The 20,613-nt window shown below is 36.2% G+C and overlaps 1 protein-coding gene across 1 annotated transcript in view; it reads right to left on the reverse strand.

The window, feature by feature from the left end:
• Window positions 1-9,917, reverse strand: part of LOC132119461 (pleckstrin homology domain-containing family A member 6-like) — a 108,969-nt gene extending 99,052 nt beyond the window's left edge. Inside the window, exon 1 of the mRNA XM_059529458.1 lies at window positions 9,752-9,917. The gene's annotated coding sequence lies outside the window, so the exon portion shown is untranslated. The remainder of the gene's footprint in view (window positions 1-9,751) is intronic.
• Window positions 9,918-20,613: the final 10,696 nt, after the last annotated feature.

Below are 20,613 nucleotides of genomic sequence, written 5' to 3' on the forward strand. Positions count from 1 at the left end.
CCAATTTGTCCAAAAATATTTGACATTTGGGTAGTCTGATGAGATAACTAAAAAAAATTATATTTTATTTGTATATTATTTTTCTCTTATTATTTTCATCTTCTCTTCCATTTTCAGTAGTTTCAACTTGTCACCCTAGAAATGGAAGCTCAACTCGCATTGCATTGTGGGATACAGTACACATGCTGTACACTGCACATTTTGCCAAATTTATATGCATACAGACAATTTATACACTGAAATAGTATGTTTGTTAGTATGGTAATATGTTACACAGTAGTATGGAAAGGACAGTTCACCCAAAAATGAAAATTTTGTCATAATTTATTCACCCTCAAATTGTTCCAAACCTGTATGAGTTATTTTTTTTCTGCTGGTAATGCTGTTAACTAAAATGTTGCTGTTAGCCACTGACTTCCATAGAACGATTTCTATGTAGTTTTTTTTTTTTTTCACTAAACGTCCATGCTTAACATCAACCGTTTGGTTCAGCATTCTTCAAATTATCTTCTTTTGTGCTCAGCAGAGTAAGAAACTCATACAGATTTGGAAGAACATAAGGGTGAGTTAATGATGCAGTTTTGGGTGAACTATCCCTTGAATACAGCCCAGGTCTCTAGCCTTAGATACTGATGGGGAGAAACTGGCTAAAGCCCTCTGGGAAAGATAACCAGAGACCAAATCTACTGAATCTTCAGTCTAATTAGTCAGCGTGTTGTTAGGCATCTTTGATGATTAGACCTCATGCCGGCCCTTATCAAAGGGTTTCTAAATTCATTAGCGAGGACCATATCGAATTCACACCCTGGCTATTGACTATTCTTGCCCTGGTCCTTGCTGTGTGTAGAGATTTGTCCTCTGTCTGTCTCTTTTAATTAAACAGACTCTTTATTCTTTCAGGTCATTAACTCAATCAATAGCCTTTATATCAAAATCAAACTAATGTTCTGTAGACAACTTAAAGCAGGTTTCAAACTATTCCAAACTCACTACAGGCCAGTGACATCAAAGAAGCACAGCAGAGATTAGAGCAGATTGTGTCAGACATCTGCTGTGACGAAAACACTTGGCACGTGGCAATGAGGCCGCTACAGAGAAAAGAGAGTTTAACAAAAGGATGCAATCACAGCGAGGGGCTTTGTGTGGATGTGGAGGAAGGGTAGGCACTGCTATTTAAGTCAATTATGTTTTAGTGGCTGCTATTGGTGCTGCCATCTAATGATGACCCCTCCCAACTTTCTTGCCCCACCCTCTAATCAACCAAACACAAAAGGAGAGAGACAGAGAGGACAAAGAAAGGATGCTCCATTCCCATTAATGTGCAATTGTTAATCATTTCAGTACAAAAAGCTATAATTGTAAAATTGTTATTTTCATGCAATCGCTAATAGCTTTGGATGCCTAGCAGTTGGCACACTTCCCTCATCACGTGTGTGGCACGAGTCTTTTTACATAATTTTTTCAAAAGCATTACCCCCTCTTTTTTTCAATGATTTCCTGACCTCTAAATACTGTTCCTGTCAACAAAAAATACATTTTTATCCAAAAATACTAGATTGTACAGTTGTACAGTGTTGCTATAATGTGCTCCCGCATCCTGCAACTGACAGACTCTTCCTGTTCACTTATAAAAGCTCATCCAGCTGCCTGTTGGCATCATTTAATGGAGAAAGCAGATTATCCAGCTCCAGCTCAACTAGAGGAGTACCATAAACCCACATCCCATCATTCTCTGCATGACACAGACTGCCAGTCATATTTCACAGTAAATTGCACCCCCAAGGGGATATTGTGCTGAATGTCTGTTTGGCCAGCACTTCTGCTTTTCAAATGAGAAGCTTTGAGAATTGCTGATCATTTGCAAAGCATGTAAATGACACACATAGCTGGATAAACCAATATTACAGCTTTCAGATTAAAACAGCATTTTTCTATTTCAGTAGCATAAATGAAACTCTTCAAGCCTTTGTCAAGCAAAACTTTTTGAGACCAAAACTTTCATCAGTAACAGGAAGGTTCTTACCTTGTATACATAAGTTCCGTGATTAACAGGAATCACGGTTTTACTGTATAATGACTCTGAATATTCGGTAGCCGGGTGCCTGTGGCTAAATTTGTGAAAGTTTTGAATAATCACTGCGGATTACAGCTTTAGATAAGTGTTATCTATCAGCATTAGTCAGTGCGCTGAGTCAGCAAGGTCATGTCCTGCAAAACCAAAGATCATATATCCATCAAAGGTCCGTCATCTGTAAGGTTTATGTCCTGTTTCTTCCATCTTCCGTGCGATGCACACCTTCACACCTGTCTAACAATTTATCTGTGGATTATCAGAGGAGTTCTGGAAAACAAGAATATTTTCTTTTAAATCTTTTGTGTTTTGTGTCTTGAAGCACGCATTAACAGGAGACCACACCTTTACATGCTTCAACTGTCTGACAAATAATGGTGCTATTATATTATTTGACAACCTTGTCAAGCTGTTCAACTGACTTTCACAGTTCAGACTTCAAATTAAAAGCCCTGTTGGGATCTTATTTTTTAATACCTTCCTATTATAATAAATAAAATGTATTATTTGTCCTTTTTGTTTTGCTTGTGAAATTAATGATGTTTACAATTGCATCAGCTAACACCATTCAAAAACTTACTGGGTACTTTCTCCTACAATACACTACTAGATGAATCCGGTTTTGTCCTTGTGGTGGGTTTTTTTTTTTTTTTTTTTAGCAGAGCCTGATGACTCACAGAATGTGTTGAATCTCCCACCTATTCAACAAAAATCCCTCTCTTTATGAAAATGTGGGCTGGCTGGATGAATAAAGAAAAACAACACAGACTTGAGAGAGAAAGGGTGAGAGAAAAAGGAAATCATCTTGACTTACCACAGTCTAAATAACAGAGTCAATGAAAAATGTGGAACAAATGACAGAAAATGCACATGCACCAACCAGCTGGTCAGGTTTTATAACAATCAGTAGACAGTAGAGAAAGTCCACTCACAAAACTCTAAAGAGTACTAGAGAGGCTAATGCTGCCATTTGAGGTCTTTTCTTGTCGTCCTACTGTAATTCCCTCAGACTTGGTCCTGTGGCGTGATTTGTGTCTATGTAGATCACAGGGATTAGGATTAAATTATATGAAAATGATTGGGGAGGCTTTGTGTTTTATCAGTAAACGGGGCCCAGAAGTATGTTTGACAAAAGACAATCAGTCATCTGTATGGTCCAAATTAAATTTGCATAATGAATCGTGATTATTCTTTTCTTGTTTGCATCCATTTAACTATATGTTCGCCTAGACATTGCAAAGACGTCCTTATCATTTGCTCCTGTACGAAATGATGAGGATGCTACAAGGCTAAGAAATTGAAGGGATAAGTTTATTTTCAAGTACATCTTAATTGATGCCAAATCTGTTTTCAAGAAGCCCATAAAACAGTACATGTCAGCAATGCATCCATAGATATTAAAGTTTTGGCCTCTTTAAGCTTTCTGTCAAGGCTTTGCCGAAACAATTCAGAGGAAGGATTAAACAATGAGATTAAACTCTCTTTCTCTTTAATGGCAGCAGGAAATAATACAGTGCCCAAAAATGGGTCACTCCAACATGACCTGACAAAAGAAATGAAAGATAATTTCAAGTATGTTTTTACAAAAAATTTACTACAGTTGATTAAACAATAATCTTAGATATAATTTGGTTTTAAAATGGTCTGCCGGGAACCTACACACGTCATAAGGTCTAGACAGACCAGGTCTGGACTGGCAACTTAATTTATAAGGGATAGTCTTGATCTCACACTCTTTTGGAAATTACCCAACAGACTCAAGCAACAGAAGGGGGTGGAGGGATGATTCAAGCTTCTTACAACATATGACAAGGACCAGCCGAGCCTGAAGTGGACCAGACCACCAATTTACAATCCAGTAAGCGGAGAGAATTACATGATGATGTACATCTGAGAAGCATAAAAACACAAAACAGATCATCACGCTCCTCCTACCATTCAACACTAATTACAAATGTGGGCCTCTGGGCTAACCTGAAGACCTCAACACCAAAATTACGCTCTCATTTCACATTTAACAAATGAACAAAGCCTGTGATTATGTATAATTAATATATGAATCATGCCTTTACCATGCAAAAATGTTTTCCTTTTATTTTTAGAGTTGTTTGGACACTTCAGTTGCATCTGCAACATGGAATACATGTTCCAATAAACCACTGGTGCCCTTTGGCACTTTATATATACACAGCTTAAAAATCATTGTAATTTGCTGCTTATAACTTAAGAATATGCTGTTGTCCTTAAAAAGGGTCTGTTCTTTGATCTTTTCAACTTTGAACAAATTTCTGCAGGGAAGATAAGGCTTCAGAGGTTGTTGTGATTCTTCAAAGGTGACCTGATTTTTTTGTTACTGACCCTCCAAAAACATGGCTGTACTTGCAAATGTCATCCTGTCCAATTAAGTCAACATTAATGTTTTGGGGTCACTGCACTTCAGCAGAGAAAGAATATAATGTTCCAGAAGCGTGTGAACAGTATTACCGCAGGCCATCAATGCAGAGACTCTGCAATCATGAGCTGACAGAGTGAGATGCGACTTCTCAGTAAAGTCGAGTTGAATACTTCCATCATAACTCAAGAGACTTCAAAGCTGATAACAGACTTCCAGCTAATTATGTAAACACACTCTCACAAGTGTTCAAACACATTATAAATGTAGACATATCACACAATTGCCAGTGCATTTGGGGTGCATACTATGGTGTGTCATCACCTAGCTTGGAATCAAGACTAAAAAGCATTTTAATTAGACCTAATTGAGAAGACAGAGAGCGTCTTGGAGTCTGGTTTAGTCCCACAATGCTCAACCAATCTACAGAGGAAAGAGGATCTGTAATGCCATTGAAATCCTAATGGGTCTATATCCTCTGTGACTGATAAAACTGTCTGCAGGGCTTACACTTGCATTTAATAGATCGCTTGCTGAGTGGCAGAATGGACCTGGGATCCTTTAGAGATTAGCATTACATTAGCGTTGATTTATACTGTAACATTAGGCCTAATTATCTGAGTATTTCCATCTCCTTTGCTCATATGACTCATTCCCTGGGAAAGCTGTAAATGTAATACCTGTGGGTTTAAGTTTATCACATTAAAGCTGAACTGTAGAGGTTTAACTAAACATTATGGGTTTTTATGTAAAATATATTAATGTAACTATGTAGCAATAGAAGTTACTAGAAGGACTAGATGTGGCTGTAACTTTATTTGTTGTCAAAATCGTATTATTAATGGTTCTGTGATGTGTGGGTGTTGAGAAATAACACAATGAAATTCATCGTTTCATTTTGCAGTGGCATATAAAAGCCTTTGTGATGTCAGAAATACATTTGATAAACAAAAGTGTCATTTGTTCCATTGCACGCCTGTTTTCATTACAATTAATGCTTGTCGCAAAGCTCATGCTGTGTCTGTAATTGCTCACGCATTCACAATTCACTACAGAAAATAGTGTCATATTACTAAAGAGCAAGCTAAGCGTGACAGGACAGAAAAACACATAAATACAATGTATTCTTGAACATATGGATGTTCTGAAATAATATAATATAATATAATATAATATAATATAATATAATATAATATAATATAATATAATATAATATAATATAATATAATATAATATAATATAATATAATATAATAATTATGCAATAATTCAGGAATAAATCACATTTTAATATATATATATATATATATAATATTTATAATATATTTAACAATTTTACTGTTTTTATTTATTTTTTTATTAAATAAGCACAGACTAGGTGAGCATAAGAGACTTACTTCTTACATTATAGTTTACTCAAAAGTCTTTGAATGGTAGTCTTTGAAAATCACCACTATATGTAATAATTATCAATATAATATAAATATAAGGTTCATTTTTTTTCTCCAAAACTAAATATTATAGTATTGCTATTTTAAATTTGATATTATTTTTTTTATTTTCAGTTTTCCTTTTAATTTTAAAAGCTTAATACTTTTAACTTATTTAAATTTGAGTCATTTAAACTAGTTTTATTTTAGTAAATTGCCAAGGCAACATTTCCAGTTTTGGTTCTGTTTTATCATTATTTATTTATTTATTTATTTATTTATTTATTTATTTATTTATTTAGTTAGTTAGTTAGTTAGTTAGTTACTTTAGTTTAGACTACTTTAAGTTTTTCTTCTACACTTTGATGTTTTTCAGCTTTATTTTAATTACCGAAAATGATTTTAGTTATCAGTTGGACTACATCAGTTTTATACTGGTATCAGTTTTAGAATCAGAATGCATACAGTTATACTGCAAGGAATGAAATTGTTCACACACTACAACAAAAGATCTGTCACCATATATTGTGGACGATATGGAAATTAGGGAGATATTTTAGATCTGTTTTCAGCTCTAAAGACCTGATTGGGATGATAAGATCTGCCAGGTGCTTGGTTGAAGACTGACATGCATATTTATCTGTGTTTTCAGAGTCATTCAGTTGAGTAGTTTAATTCCAGCTGAATAGTTCAATTATTCCAGTTGAATAGCTTGTCACAGCAGGTGAACGCCATGCAGGGCACTTGGGTTATCACTGTTTACTACCATACTTCTGTGGACCTCCTATAATAATCCTATAAATGGGTTGGTGTCAGAATCCAGCGTAAACAGGTTCTGTGTGCATTGAAATAAAATCATTGCGCCTTAGGGAAAATGCACCTGATCCCCAACCATCTCCATCTGTCATGTTTCACTCTTTCACCTCACGTCTTCCACTTACTCAAATGCCACCCTCTCTTCCCATCTCTTCTATTGTCCTTCATATCTCAGCAAATGGCTACAGCTGTCCCTGAAACATTTATTTGGACCTTTAAGCTACTTAAAGATTAACTGCATTTAATTCATTTTTATTTTATATTTATTATATATACAAATTATATTTATATTTAATTTAAATTAATGTATGCTATTAACTTTCTGAATATTGTATCTAACTATTTTTTCAAACCTAACAAACCTATTTTTGCTTGAAATGTGATTGTATTATATTCTTCAAAAATAAATCTTAGTTAAATCACTGTTATTGTATAATTATTTTATACTATTATATATTTATTAATATTTTTATTTTTATATATATTTTTTTTTTTATTGGCCTTTTTATATTTTTAGTTTGAATAATATTGTTATGCACTTTTTTCATTTTTATGTGTTTTTATTATTTTTTAGTTTCGGTACTTCAACTTCAGCTTATTTTATTCCAGTATAATATTTTTTTCTTCATAAATGTCAGTTGGATCCATGTTATTTTATTATTTATATACTTTGATAGTACTTATTAATATTTTGCTTAGAAGAATTTATTAAATATTATATTATTCTTTCATTTTTATATTTTCAGTCATTTCAATAGGATGTTGTCATTTTTAATAGTTTTTGTATATATTTATTTTTATTTCAGTTTTAGTTTTAGTAATTTTAGTACTTAAACTATTTTTTTATTTGTTTAAGTATTTAAAATATATATTAGCTCTGTGGCTAAGTGTGGCTTAAGTGTTCAACCACCCTTTGGGCCTACTGTATTTTTAATGAGTTGCCTTTTGATTGAGGAAACCCTCCAAATAAAGGTGACGATTGAGCAGATTAACACTTTAATGCCAGGCTCTCTCCAGCACAGCACCTCTCCTCCTACACTGTCTGGCTCACAGTAATCTACTCTGAAGGATAATGATGGAGGCTATCTAACTAAGTGCTGTGCATTTTCCCATGCCTAATTACATACACTATAGCATGTGCTAAAAGATAGCACCACCTCCGTAAACACTGAAGCAACATGAATGCACTCAGGCCTTCAGTAACTGCTAGATGATTCCAAAAAATAAATATGATCTATCTGCCTGTGTATATGGTAGTATAGTGTTATACCGCCAAGACTTTGATTTGTCACAGTGGTAAAAATGTAAATGACAGAACAATAGAGCCAACAGCTAAAGAAATTCTGCTGAAAGATCCCTCTTACATACTGTTTAGTCAGTGAGTTTAGATATGATGCAATCTGAGGCCCTAAAACTTTTTGACACATTCTTCAATTAAACAAAGCATTTTTTGCAAGCTCAAAATGTTAGGTGCTCTTCTAAAAATGCCAGTTTGGGGGTGCTTAAAAGGAGTGCACTATTTAGCTCAGAGCACACGAAATTTCAAAATCCCTGGTATCCCTACGGATAGGTATTCTTCAGAATTTGGTAACCAAAAATTTATTTAACTAGCCCGAATAAAAAAATGACATCAGCTGAACTTTACTGCAGTCAAATCAGTCATATGGCCTGCTTTTATAGAGTAATACAGCAATTTGAGTTCTTCACTTTCACTAAATGAAAAGGAGCATCCAGCATATTCTTCAAAATTGTTTGTTTGTTTGTTTGTTTGTTTTGTTTTTCACAGAACAAACAAAGTCATGCAGGTTCGGCAAAGTAAATGATGATCTTAATGCTTCAGAATGTGCCATATTGGGTTCTCCAGCATACTGATCTAGAAGTACCGCATTCCATATCTACTCAGTATTCACTCTGGGCGCTCATAGTATCATCACTGCATCAGAGAGTGAAGCTGATGCATATAAGAGACTGAGACGACAGAGATACACTCACACATTTCCCTCCTTTTTTGACAGCACAGGCTTCACACAAACCACCACCAATGTTACCAGCCATCAGAACAGATCATACATGCTCCAACCAATGAGAAACAGAGACAAAAGTGCATTTCCTTTGCACAAACCAATCACATGGAAGATAAACAGAACAGAGAGAGAGAGTGGCAACACAAACAGATACACTAGGACAGAGAGCTAGTGTGCTTCCAGAACAGATGCGTCTTTTTTAGGGGCAAAGCACCGCATTCATCTCTTTTCTGCACAAACACACACGCACACTCTCCCTCATGAAAGCACATTACAAATCCATTTAAATGCCATTTAATCTAAAAAAATAAAACCCCTCCAATTATTTGGATTCAGATGGTTTTAAGTACCAAACACAGCTTTACATTCAATTAGTGCTTCATTTGAAAATCTTTCCTTTAGAGATGAGCAACGTTTATCCGAATCAAGAACGCACACCCCCACTGGGAGAAATCCATTACACAAGCAGACACTAAAGAGGATGCCTGTTGAAGTCAATTGAGTTTAACCTCTCAATCTAAATGTGGTTCATCCAAATAGCTCTGACTTGGCAAAGCTTGTTCTCTCTCAGATTTGCGGGGATACTCTGCATGGTGGAAGGCACTTGATTGGAACAAACCCAACACTGACAAGAGCGAAAGAAAGAGATGTACAGAGGCAAAAGAGAAAGAAAGACAGACAGGTGGCGGCACGCTGGGGGGGACAAACAGGCTTGAAGCCCATCTGGTGGAACCTCAGCATCTGTAATCATGGACAACACCCCAAAAATGTGCCCGATGAGGACAAACCTCAGGACAAAAAATGTTGGACTGGATGTTCCGTCCACGTTTTTTGTTCACGGCTATAAAATATTCACTTAAAAGCTTCTCATATCAATTAATCATAAGTGTGTGAACATACTCAAAAAACAAAACAAACAAACAGTCAAACAATTGATATGCCAAAACAAATTAAAAAACAATCTTAATAAAAATAAAAGACATAAATAAAATCCCACATACACAAATATCATCACTTACCACTGCTATAAGCTTGTTTGGATATCCTTGATATGTCCACAAAATAAAATGTAAATATAATGATAATATTAAAAATACAAAATAATGAATCAGATGTAAGCAAAGAAAAAAAATATCAATAATTGTCCTTTTATACGCAATGCTTCTGATAACAGCAACAAGACTAACTGGTGCAGGCAGTCACGGCAAGATGCTACAATAACAGCATCCCCTTTTCAGGAAAGGATGGATAAAGGAGGGAGTGACAAGCGTACTGGACAAATGGAGGCAGGGGGGAGGAGGGACACTATAGAGCATGCTCACTGAAAATCCCTGGGTATTTGAGCGTCACATGACCTGCTCTGAGCTGTCAATCATTGCTGGCTGGAAAAGGAAAGGAGGGAAGGGGGAATAAGAGAGAGAGAGACAGAGAGACACAGAGAGAGAGAGAGAGAGAGAGAGGGATGGGGGACCATTATGTTGACAGGTACAGTGAGGAACAGACCGGTGGGTGGCGTTATCATAGCTGCTGTTTTTTTTTCTTTCTTCTGTTTAATTAAAAAAGGGGGAGAAATGAAACTGTAATCTCTCACAGCCCACCCTATAGGCAAGTAGCCCACCAATGACAAGCGTGTTTCCAGATAAGAGTCATGGATTAACCCTTTCTAAACTGAGCTACACGTGTGCGCACACGCACACACACAGACACACACACAGACACACACACACACACACACACATAATATACTTTCATTATTATTAATCACATGACAAATGTCAGTGCAAGCATACCAAAAACTTACATTTGATCTTTTTTTTTTAAAGATTTTTTAGAAAGAGATCAGACTCCTTTTGATTTTTCTGTTAAACCAACATGAACCATCTGTAACAATATTAAAGGAATAGTAAATTGTAATTCCAAACCCATATGACTCGCTTTGGCTGAACACAAAACACACTTTAATGTTTAAAAATAAAAAATAAATAAATAAATAAATAAAGATGATAAAGTGCAAAGGTAGTTCATGTGACTCATGCACCATATTCCAATTTTTGTGAGGGCACAAAATCACTTTGAATGTTGAACAATTAAACTCATTCAGTATAGAAAGTTTGAGTAACCTATATTGAAAAGATTTATTTTCAAATTAATTCAAGGAATAAAGCAGCTCATAGTGACACATCAAAATTGTGAAAACTCACAATTCATGCTTAATGAAATCACGAGACACAAAAGAGCCAATGACTGATGTTGCCATTTTAGATTTAAGCAGTTAACGGTGGTTTAATATGATGTTACAAAATAACCTAACGTTACATATTATAAATGAGGTAAAACATCTGCATCACGAGTGAAAGAAAATCTCTCTCTGAGAAAATGTTTAGAAGTGCACAGCACATAAAAATCACTATAAATCAATATGATGTCATGAAAAATACATATATAAATTAGATAAAACGCTTAATTTCTGCATTTTCCTTTTAAAAAGAAATCTCGTCTGTTCCACATCGCGAGTGGAAGGAAATGTCCTTGAGAAAAGTCTAGGGGCACACGGCACCAGGGGCGTCGGACTGGGGGTAAAACTAGTACTGATTACCAGGGCCCCAAAGGAAGAGAGGGCCCTTGAATAGTCTGGAATATATATTTTCGGGGGGGGGGGGGGGGGGGTGGGTGCATTAGGACTGGCCTGGGATCTTGTGCAGCGCCCCTGCACGGCACATAAATAAAACAGTATGATGTTACAAAACACAATTTGTGAATACGATTAAACACTTAATTTCAGTCCTTATATGCTCTCCATCGCGACTCGAAGAAAATGGCATCTGTGGAAAATCTTTCAGCTGGTTTAGGCGCGCACCTGAAGAGCACCTCTTTAATATTTGTATGATATTTGTAATGGCTACAGTTACTTTTCATAATGTGATTTTTGGTAAATTGTACAGTTAAGGTCAATTCAGTTAGAGTCATCATTCTTATTAATTATAATAACAGTAGCCTACATGGAACCCATAACAATTTCTAAACAATATATATATATGTAACCACCCTACATATAGTTTGGGTCTGTTACCCATGAGAGAGCTCCAATGGGAAGCATTACAACTACTTTTCCTCTTGAACTCATTTCCATAGATTATCTACACCTGGAGAGAAGTAAAGGTGGTTTTGAGTACATATTGGTTGTAATTGATCACTTTACCAGGTATGCTCAAGCTTATGCAACCAAGAACAAGGCTGAAAGAACTGCGGCAGAAAAGATATTCAATGATTTTATTCTACGCTTTGGATGTCCATATAAATTACATCATGACCAAGGAAGAGAGTTTGAGAATGAACTGTTCAAGACCTTGAATAGACTGTCTGGAGTTGGAAACTCAAGGACCACACCCTATCATCCCCAAGGTAACCCAGCTGAGCGATTCAGTAGGACTCTCTTACAAATGCTGAGAACACTCCAAGCGAAGGAAAAGGAGAACTGGAAAGAACATCTAGTATGTGTTGTCCATGCTTATAACTGCACGAGACATGAGGCAACTGGATTTTCACCCTTCTACTTAATGTTTGGCCGATCTCCTCGTCTGCCAGTTGATCTACTGTTTGGATTGAATTCAGAAGAAACAGATGACTCTCCAACAAGATATGCTGATAAATGGGCTGCACGAATGAAAGAAGCATACAGAATTCCAAGTGGAAACAGTAAACTGTCTAGTGAAAAAGGAAAAAAATATTATAACCGTCAGTCAAGGGGAATCACTCTGCATCCTGGAGATAGAGTACTTGTCCAGAATATTATGAGAAAAGGTGGACCAGAAAAACTTAAGTCTTACTGGGAGAAACAACTCTACATCATTAAAGAACAACTAAATGACAGCCCAGTATATAGAGTCAGTCCAGAAAATGATACGTCAAAAATTCGTACTCTACACAGAAATCTGCTACACCTTGTAAATGACTTACCTGTTGACCTACCTGTTCCATCACCTGTATCCGAGATGCCACCTGCAGCAAGAAAGGGGAACAATATAAAGACAAGGTCTAAAACAAAGAGAGATACTTCATCAAACAGTGATGTGACTGATTCTGAAGAAGAAAATACATACTACTGGTTAAGGATACCAGAGAGTACACAGAAAAGAGAAAAAAATGTACAACCTATGTTGTCAAAGGAGAGTGATCCAACTTACCAACGATCATCTGAAGAACTTACACTTCCCAGTCCGAGAAGACCTATAAGTGGAAATAGACAAAGCAAACAAAAAGAGCAACTTACAGAAACACAAAAAGATGAGGAACATCTACCTGCAGAAACACAAGCGGATGAAGAATACTTGCCTGTAGATGAGGATGTACTCATACCAGAGAGCATCCATGAAAATGGAGGCATTCCTGTTGTCCAAACTAACTCACATACAACTAATGAAAATCCCCCTTCAATACAACCCAGAAGATCTACAAGACATCAAAGACCAGCACAGAGACTCACCTACTCACATTTAGGTCAGCCATCATTACAAACACACGCAGCAGTTAACACTTAAGGGTTTTATGGGACACCAGCCATGCCAGCAAACAGTTATTCCCACTACACTTCTCCAATACCAACATACTTATACATATCTGCTCCTTTTATACCATACCAGACAATTACACCATTATACGTCTATTGAGAGATAAAAGGAACCAACAAGTTAATATGGTTATTTAAAGAATATTTGGAGGCATTCGCTTCTTTGTTGGGGAGAGTGTGACCACCCTACATATAGTTTGGGTCACAAATTAAATTCTTTATATATATTTCATTTTTATTTTTACACATTACTTTCTATTTACATGTATGTATATAAGTTTTATTTTAATTACTTAAATATATGATGAGTTTGCACTGTGTAGTTCAGCTGCATTTTCTGACCTCTGGGTGACAGTTGAGAGAGTAGAGTTACCATGACGATTGCAGCGCATCCTCAGACAACAAAGAGGACCGTTAAGGAAACAACTAATTCTTCTCTCTCTCTCTCATTTAATGTCAAGGTTAGTTAAATTAATTAATTGTCATACCAAACTGTAATTTACATGTTTTAATGTTCAAACAATTTGTTATTATTTATTTTATTAATAATTTTAAGACACTTACAGTATGTCATAGAAATGTTTACTCATGTCATGTTTCACTTACCTGAAATACTTAGCCTACTTAAGTTGTTTTCTTAAGATACTTACCTGAATTAAGGCCAGTTGTAAGAATTAGGGCATTTCTGTACATTCGGTTAAGGTTGCTATCATTTATTTATTGTTTATTTGATCTATACAGTGTGTATTATTTTTACCAACATGTTTATGAATAATTTTGTGATTCAAAGTGTCTTACTGACTCTGAAATACAAATGTGTATGTGTATTAAAAGACAACAAAGAGGATCGTTAAGGAAACAACTAATTCTTGTCTCTCTCTCTCTCATTTAATGTCAAGTTGTACTGCTTACAGTCTTCCCGACTGCCCGGGACCTGTAACATATATGTATAACGTTATATAAATGTTTTTAGTTCATAGATAATAACAAGTGAGATTTCAAGGCTATTTTGACCACTGACTGAAATGTCCCCAGTTTCCATTTGAGAAATCTGGTCACCTTTATTTTTTGATCAAATACATACAGCCTGGGTGAGCATGAGATATTTCTAAATATCTATATACAGTACATCTATCCATGCATCATCTCACATATGTGTGTTTCTTGAGCACAGTAACCTAAGAGTCAGTGGCAGGTGATGGTGATCATATTTCAGCCGCTGAATCTGCAGCTGGATTTAATCTAGTGTAATACCTCACATTCCATAAACTCGCAACTTTAGCAGACACACTAGAGAGAGTAGCTCCTATAAATATAATTAAAAAAAAAATGGTATACAGCGCCCTCTAGTGACGAACTGTGTACGGTGTTTTCAATGCATAAATCTTTTTGAGACGCGCCCTCTAGTTCCTAACGATATAATATACACAGCGCCCTCTACTGACTGTTAAAGAAATCAAAAGCGAAAATAATATTTCTCATCTCTCTGCCTGATATTCATTTATTCAAAATAAGGTAGGTCAAATACGATATACTGCAACAGCAGGAAGACTAGTAGGATGATTTTCTGAATATAAGCAGTGACCGTATAAAGCAAAGAGCTAGAAGTGTTCATTCAACATTTTCAATTGGTCTACGTTTTATAACCGTTTTATTTAAAATTTTTGAATAAGTGAAGGGTTATGAGAGAAATATTTTTCATAACTTGCTTTCTGTATTTTATCCCTTTGAAAATAGTTGATGCCATAGATAGACAGATGTGGCTGTAAATTGGTAGTTGACAAGGTTTTTTTTTTTTTTTTTTTTTGTAAAAGACCATTTTTGAAGAAGAAATACATATATTTACTGTATGTAGCACGAAGTCTGATGTTTGAGAAAATATAAGGGGTCACTAACTTTGTCAATTCTTTCACTTTTTTAAAACATTTTTACTGTACTGTAAATTTACATATGGTGTGACATAGCAAAAAAGAAGAAAAAGAAAAAAACCTTGAGAGACTTATCTTCATTGTTAGACATTTATTTTCATAGTGTTATTTATTTAATATGAAATTATGAACAACATAATTTTTTTCCCTGTGACTTGATGGACATTTTCAAGACAAACTTTGACAACGAGACAAACTTTGCTGTCATCCGTTCAAAACTGCTGAACAATTTTTTGAGTGATGATTTTATCTCCCCTACTGCAATACGCCACTGTTTTTTTTTTAAAGATATTTCGAGATGAAACAAGTCTGTTTTCTTATGTGTGTCACACCATCGGACATTATGTCACACTAAAGGACAGAAATGATAGTTATTGTTTAAAATAGAAGGTATTACATTAAAGTATTTCTATTTAACTTTGAACATGTTAAAGGAGAAAGAAAGTTTAATTTTGATACAAACAATATCAACATGTTTTTTTAAGCAAAACTAAATTTTAATCAACAAATTCACTCATTAAGTTAATCCGTATGTTCATGAAACTCTTTCTAGAGCCTCCCCGCTGCATGTATTGAATGCATGAATTTCTTACAGTACATGTGTTTTTTTTAAGGCATCATTTCAATTATATTTACTCTCTGCAATGCTCTTATCCCTTCTGCAAGGATCCCTGTTAATCAGTCCCATTTAAAATAATCACATTTTTGTTGCTTTGCAGCCTGAAATGAAAACAAACATTTTATGTTTTATCCAGCTGTATTTACTCAGTGCAACTTATAACATCCAAGTGAAAGAAAAACACACACACACACACACACATATATATACACACATATACATATATATATATATACACCTTTTGCTTTAATTACAGCCTTTAGTCTGTTGGGATATGGCTCTACTAACTTTGCACATCTAGACTTTGTAATATTTGCCCACACTACTGTTCAGGACTGCTCAAGTTCAGATCAATTTGATGGTGATTGTTTGTGGATTACAGCCTTCAAGTGATTCCACAGATTTTCAATGGGGTTTAAAGAGCTACACAGATGGGAAATCAAAAATTATACCTGTATTACAGTGTATGATGTAGCTGTCCATCAGTGTAAACAATGTGCAAAGTAATTAAACCAAAAAGTACACGATTTATAAAGTTATTGGCTTCTAAAGTAAGGAGTCGACACTGAATCGTTGAAACGAGTCGCTATAGATTTCAAATATTTTGCCCATCTCTTTGAACGTAACGAGAACACTTTGCATAATAATCTCCGCCTACCGTCTTGGGAGAAACCGAGCGCCAACCTCCCGCTCTCTCTCGTGAGGCCAATAAGGAAGTGACTAAAAATGCAATTCATCGACTGGCCGCTTGAGGCTGGCTGCAAAAGGGAGTCAGTCCCATAGACTCCCAATGTTAAAATGCCCAACTTTACAGCAGGAAAAAACATGTTTACAGCCTGGTACAAAAAATGATTTTGGTCTAAATAGCTAATTTTGCCCTTCATGACAACTGTGAGGGGGGTGAATTGTTTTATAACTCATCCGTTTAAATTATATTAAGATTTAAAGTTCTGCATAATTAAGGGCGTAGCCACTTGAGTGACAGGTGGATTGCCGCTGCTGTCACCGCCGTCGTGCTAGGTGGGTGTGGCTTCAGCAACTAGCTCCCACCTTTTTGCCCATTTTTGATTGTCCGGGACAGTCACGCGGTGACGCGCTGCCAAGATGGCGACGGCCCGCTCTACCATAGACAGTAAAAGAAATGGACACAGCGACCCCATTGGAACTCAATTGAGACAAGTGAAGCCCATTTTTAGCGATTTTTAGCACTTCCGTTTCTGACGCGCAGACTCAAACTAAGCTTGATGACGTCAGCAACCTGTCTGACAGATGTAAATCTTCTAGTAGCTGTGCGTGAAAACTGCCATCGTTAATCTTGCAGAGACAGCGAGCTTGAGCGGGGAGTTCTTTGGCGTGAGTGAGCAGGAGTAAGTATTCTGATTAATTATTTTGTATAGTATTTTAAAATGTAACGCCAGTACGCCATATTAAGTTAATTGCCTGCGAGCATCTCCTCCTGTCTGTACGGTAATTTCTCTACTGTGCGACAGAGTCGAGTGGTTATGACGCAATCGTTAGCCTTTTTTTACAAAAACTTTCTACGGGGCCATGATGTAACATAGAAGGTAATAGAGCCCTTTATACATTGTCGTGTATCTTTAGAAATAAATAATGGACAAATGTAGTCTTTAAACGCCTCAGATGTAAAGTTATTCGCTGTCAAAGTGACGCCAAAATGAATGCAAAGTCAATGGGATGCTAACGCAAGTGAAGTTCTGCTACAAGATGGCAGCTCGCGGCCGACTTCAACTTCTGGTCGACTTCCTTGCCGCCTGCGCTCTACACACTTTAGTCTTCAAAAACACATTTCAGGAGTTTACGGGTTACGTCACGGACACTACGTCCATGTTTTTATACAGTCTATGGGAGAAACAAAACTCTGACCTGCCCCACCCCCCACACAGACGCTCTGGTTAGTAGTTGGTGTGATAGCATCATGTCAAGGAGACAGTGTGTTTTTAATTGTAAAGGCAAGTTTGTTTTATTTTCACTGCCAAAGAATGAAGATCAGAAGAACCGATGGTTAAAATTCATTTTTACCACAATACCAGAGCAGTACAACAAATCCCTTTTGTTGTGGTCACAACATTTCACTCATGACTGCTTTTCTAATCTCGGTGAGTTCAAGGCGGAATTTTCAAAGCGTTTGGCCATAAAAGAGGGTTCATTACCAACTTTATTTGGACCAACAAGCATCTCCGAATCACAACCTGTAAGTATGATTATGAAGTTATGTGTTTGTTTACTCCCAAGCGTCTTATCAGTATGTCGCGCTAGCACTATATGTTAATGCTAACACATTGTTTACCGTGAAGTTGTCAGTTGACCAATCAGAACACAGTATGCTACCGAAAGGTGGGGTTTAAGGAAACTGAATCTTTTGAACAGCTTCGCGCGAACCGTTTGGGGATCTCTGAGAATTGAGGTAATTTTAAAATTATATTTTGACAAAATGACAATGTTTTTTAACCTTGCATGGATTTAAACCTGTTGTACGGGACTTATAAACAGTGATAGGAAGCTTAGAATTTTCATCTTACTGGCTCTTTAAGTCTTGGCTCTGATTAGACCATGCAAGGACATTCACATTTTTCTCCTTCAACCACTGTGTGTTCAGTTTTGCTGTGTGCTTTGGGTCATTGTCATGTTGGAAGGTAAACCTTCTTCCCATTGACAACTCTCTGGCAGAGGGCAACAGATTTACAAGATCTCCGGTTCCTGCTGCAGAGAAACACCCTCACAACAGGATATCACCACCTCCATGCTTTACTCTAGGAATGCTGTTATTTAAATGGTGAGATACATTGGATTTCCCCTAGACATATAGTTTGGTGTTGAGGCCAAATAATTCCATTTTAATCTCATCTGCCTCAGAATCTTCAAGGTGTATTTTGGCAAAGCTCAGTCTGACTGCTTGTGGCCTTTCTTGAGGAATGGCTTTTTTCTTGCAACCCTCACATACGAGACACATTTGTGGAGAATTTGTGATATTGCCGTCACATGCACACAATGACCACTCTTTGTCATGCTTCAGAGTTGCTATCGGCCTCTTGGTCGCCTCTCTGACCAGTTTCCTCCTGGCTCTTTCATCCAGTTTGAGTGACGTCCTGATCCAGAGAGGGTCTGTGTTGTACCAAATACCTTCCACTTCTTAATAATAGACTTCACTTCTAGGCATTGATAAAGCCTTTGCATTTTTTTTATCCATCTCCTGACTTGTGCCTGTCCACAACTTTATCCCAAAGATCTTTTGACAGTAAAGCAACAAAATGTGATTATTTTAAAGTGAGTGTAATTCCATGTCCTCTCTCTCCCTCAGTTCTTTCTGTCTCAAAAACAAAGTATCAGATTTTATACTTAGTTTCGTGACACTTTATAACAGTACAAGTTTTCAAAGTTTTTAAAATTCTTCTTAAAGAGACCTTGTGTGACAATATAGGTGTCACACCGGGGGACATTATCTGTCAAACCAAAGGATGTTTCAGCCTTGTATGTGGGTTTACGACATTGCTATGCCTAGCTAACCTGTCATTAGCAGTTAGCAAGACACTTTTGCATAATTTTAGTTTTTAATGAAAAATAAAATGTAGGGTTGTCGCACCAAAGGACAACAAAATTAAAAAAAAGTTAAATATTTGAACAATCCTGAGACAAAACCTATAATGTTAACATAACATGGGTTTCAGTAACATCACCATGACCTTGAATGGGGTCTTTCAACTAATTAAAGTTGTATGTGGAATTGCCCGATTTAAAATCAGGATACGGTATCACACCAGAGGACATAGTTTTCATTGACAAAATGTACCAAGTTCCTACGCTTTTAGAAATATATGGATTAAATAAATTATTGCCATTTACTAAAATAGACACTTGTAAAGTTATGCCTGAGCCATTTTTCATTTTTATATTTTTCTTTTTAATTTAAGTTGTAATTTATCAAATCATGCTTGAAACATTCATACCATAGGACAAATCTGAGATTCAGAGCAAGTAAAAACATAATCTCCAACAAAAATTAAAGTACACAACAGTCCATTTTCCTGCATTATTTTTTATTGAATTATTATATTAAGACTAATCATTTTCATCACAAATCCCATTACAGATGCTTAACTGGTCAAATGTATTACAAAAATAAAATGCTTTTATGTTAATTATACTGGTTAACAAATTACCTTTATGCTTCAACATCAAGCATATTATAATTCAAATCAAAAACATGCATTTTGTCCCTGCATTTCATCTTTATAGTCAAGATTTTACTGTCCGTCACAGCTGCCACAGTTCAAAGCACAGAGAAAACCCCATTACAAGACAGTGATTTCCACATATGATTGTGTGATAGGTAAAAGTACATCTTTCCATTTAATATCATGCAAATACATTGCACTTAGGCCCACGTCCATTTATCTTCACTCTAACACAGGAACAGACACTGACATAAGCATTGCTCAGCTCTGGCAAAATACCACTAGGTTTAATGTGGGTAATGAACGTAATTACTCTGGGGAATCATTCACCCGGTGCGCCCGTGGCATCGAACACTGAGGCCTGGCTTAATGATCCTTTGCAGAGCATAAGTATGTTATCTTTGGCTTTGAGGTTACAACACGAGGGGTTTGTAAGAAGGCCTGTGAGATAAAAACAACAGGGATTTGAAAGCAAACACTTTATTTCCCGTCCTGAATACTTTTGCACTAATACAGTTCTAAGGGAAAGATGAACATCAATTTAGTAATTTAGTGTCGCTTCGTGAGGGGTGAA

This window comes from Carassius carassius, chromosome 38 (assembly GCF_963082965.1).
Source record: "Carassius carassius chromosome 38, fCarCar2.1, whole genome shotgun sequence".
NCBI classification, from domain to species: domain Eukaryota; kingdom Metazoa; phylum Chordata; class Actinopteri; order Cypriniformes; family Cyprinidae; genus Carassius; species Carassius carassius.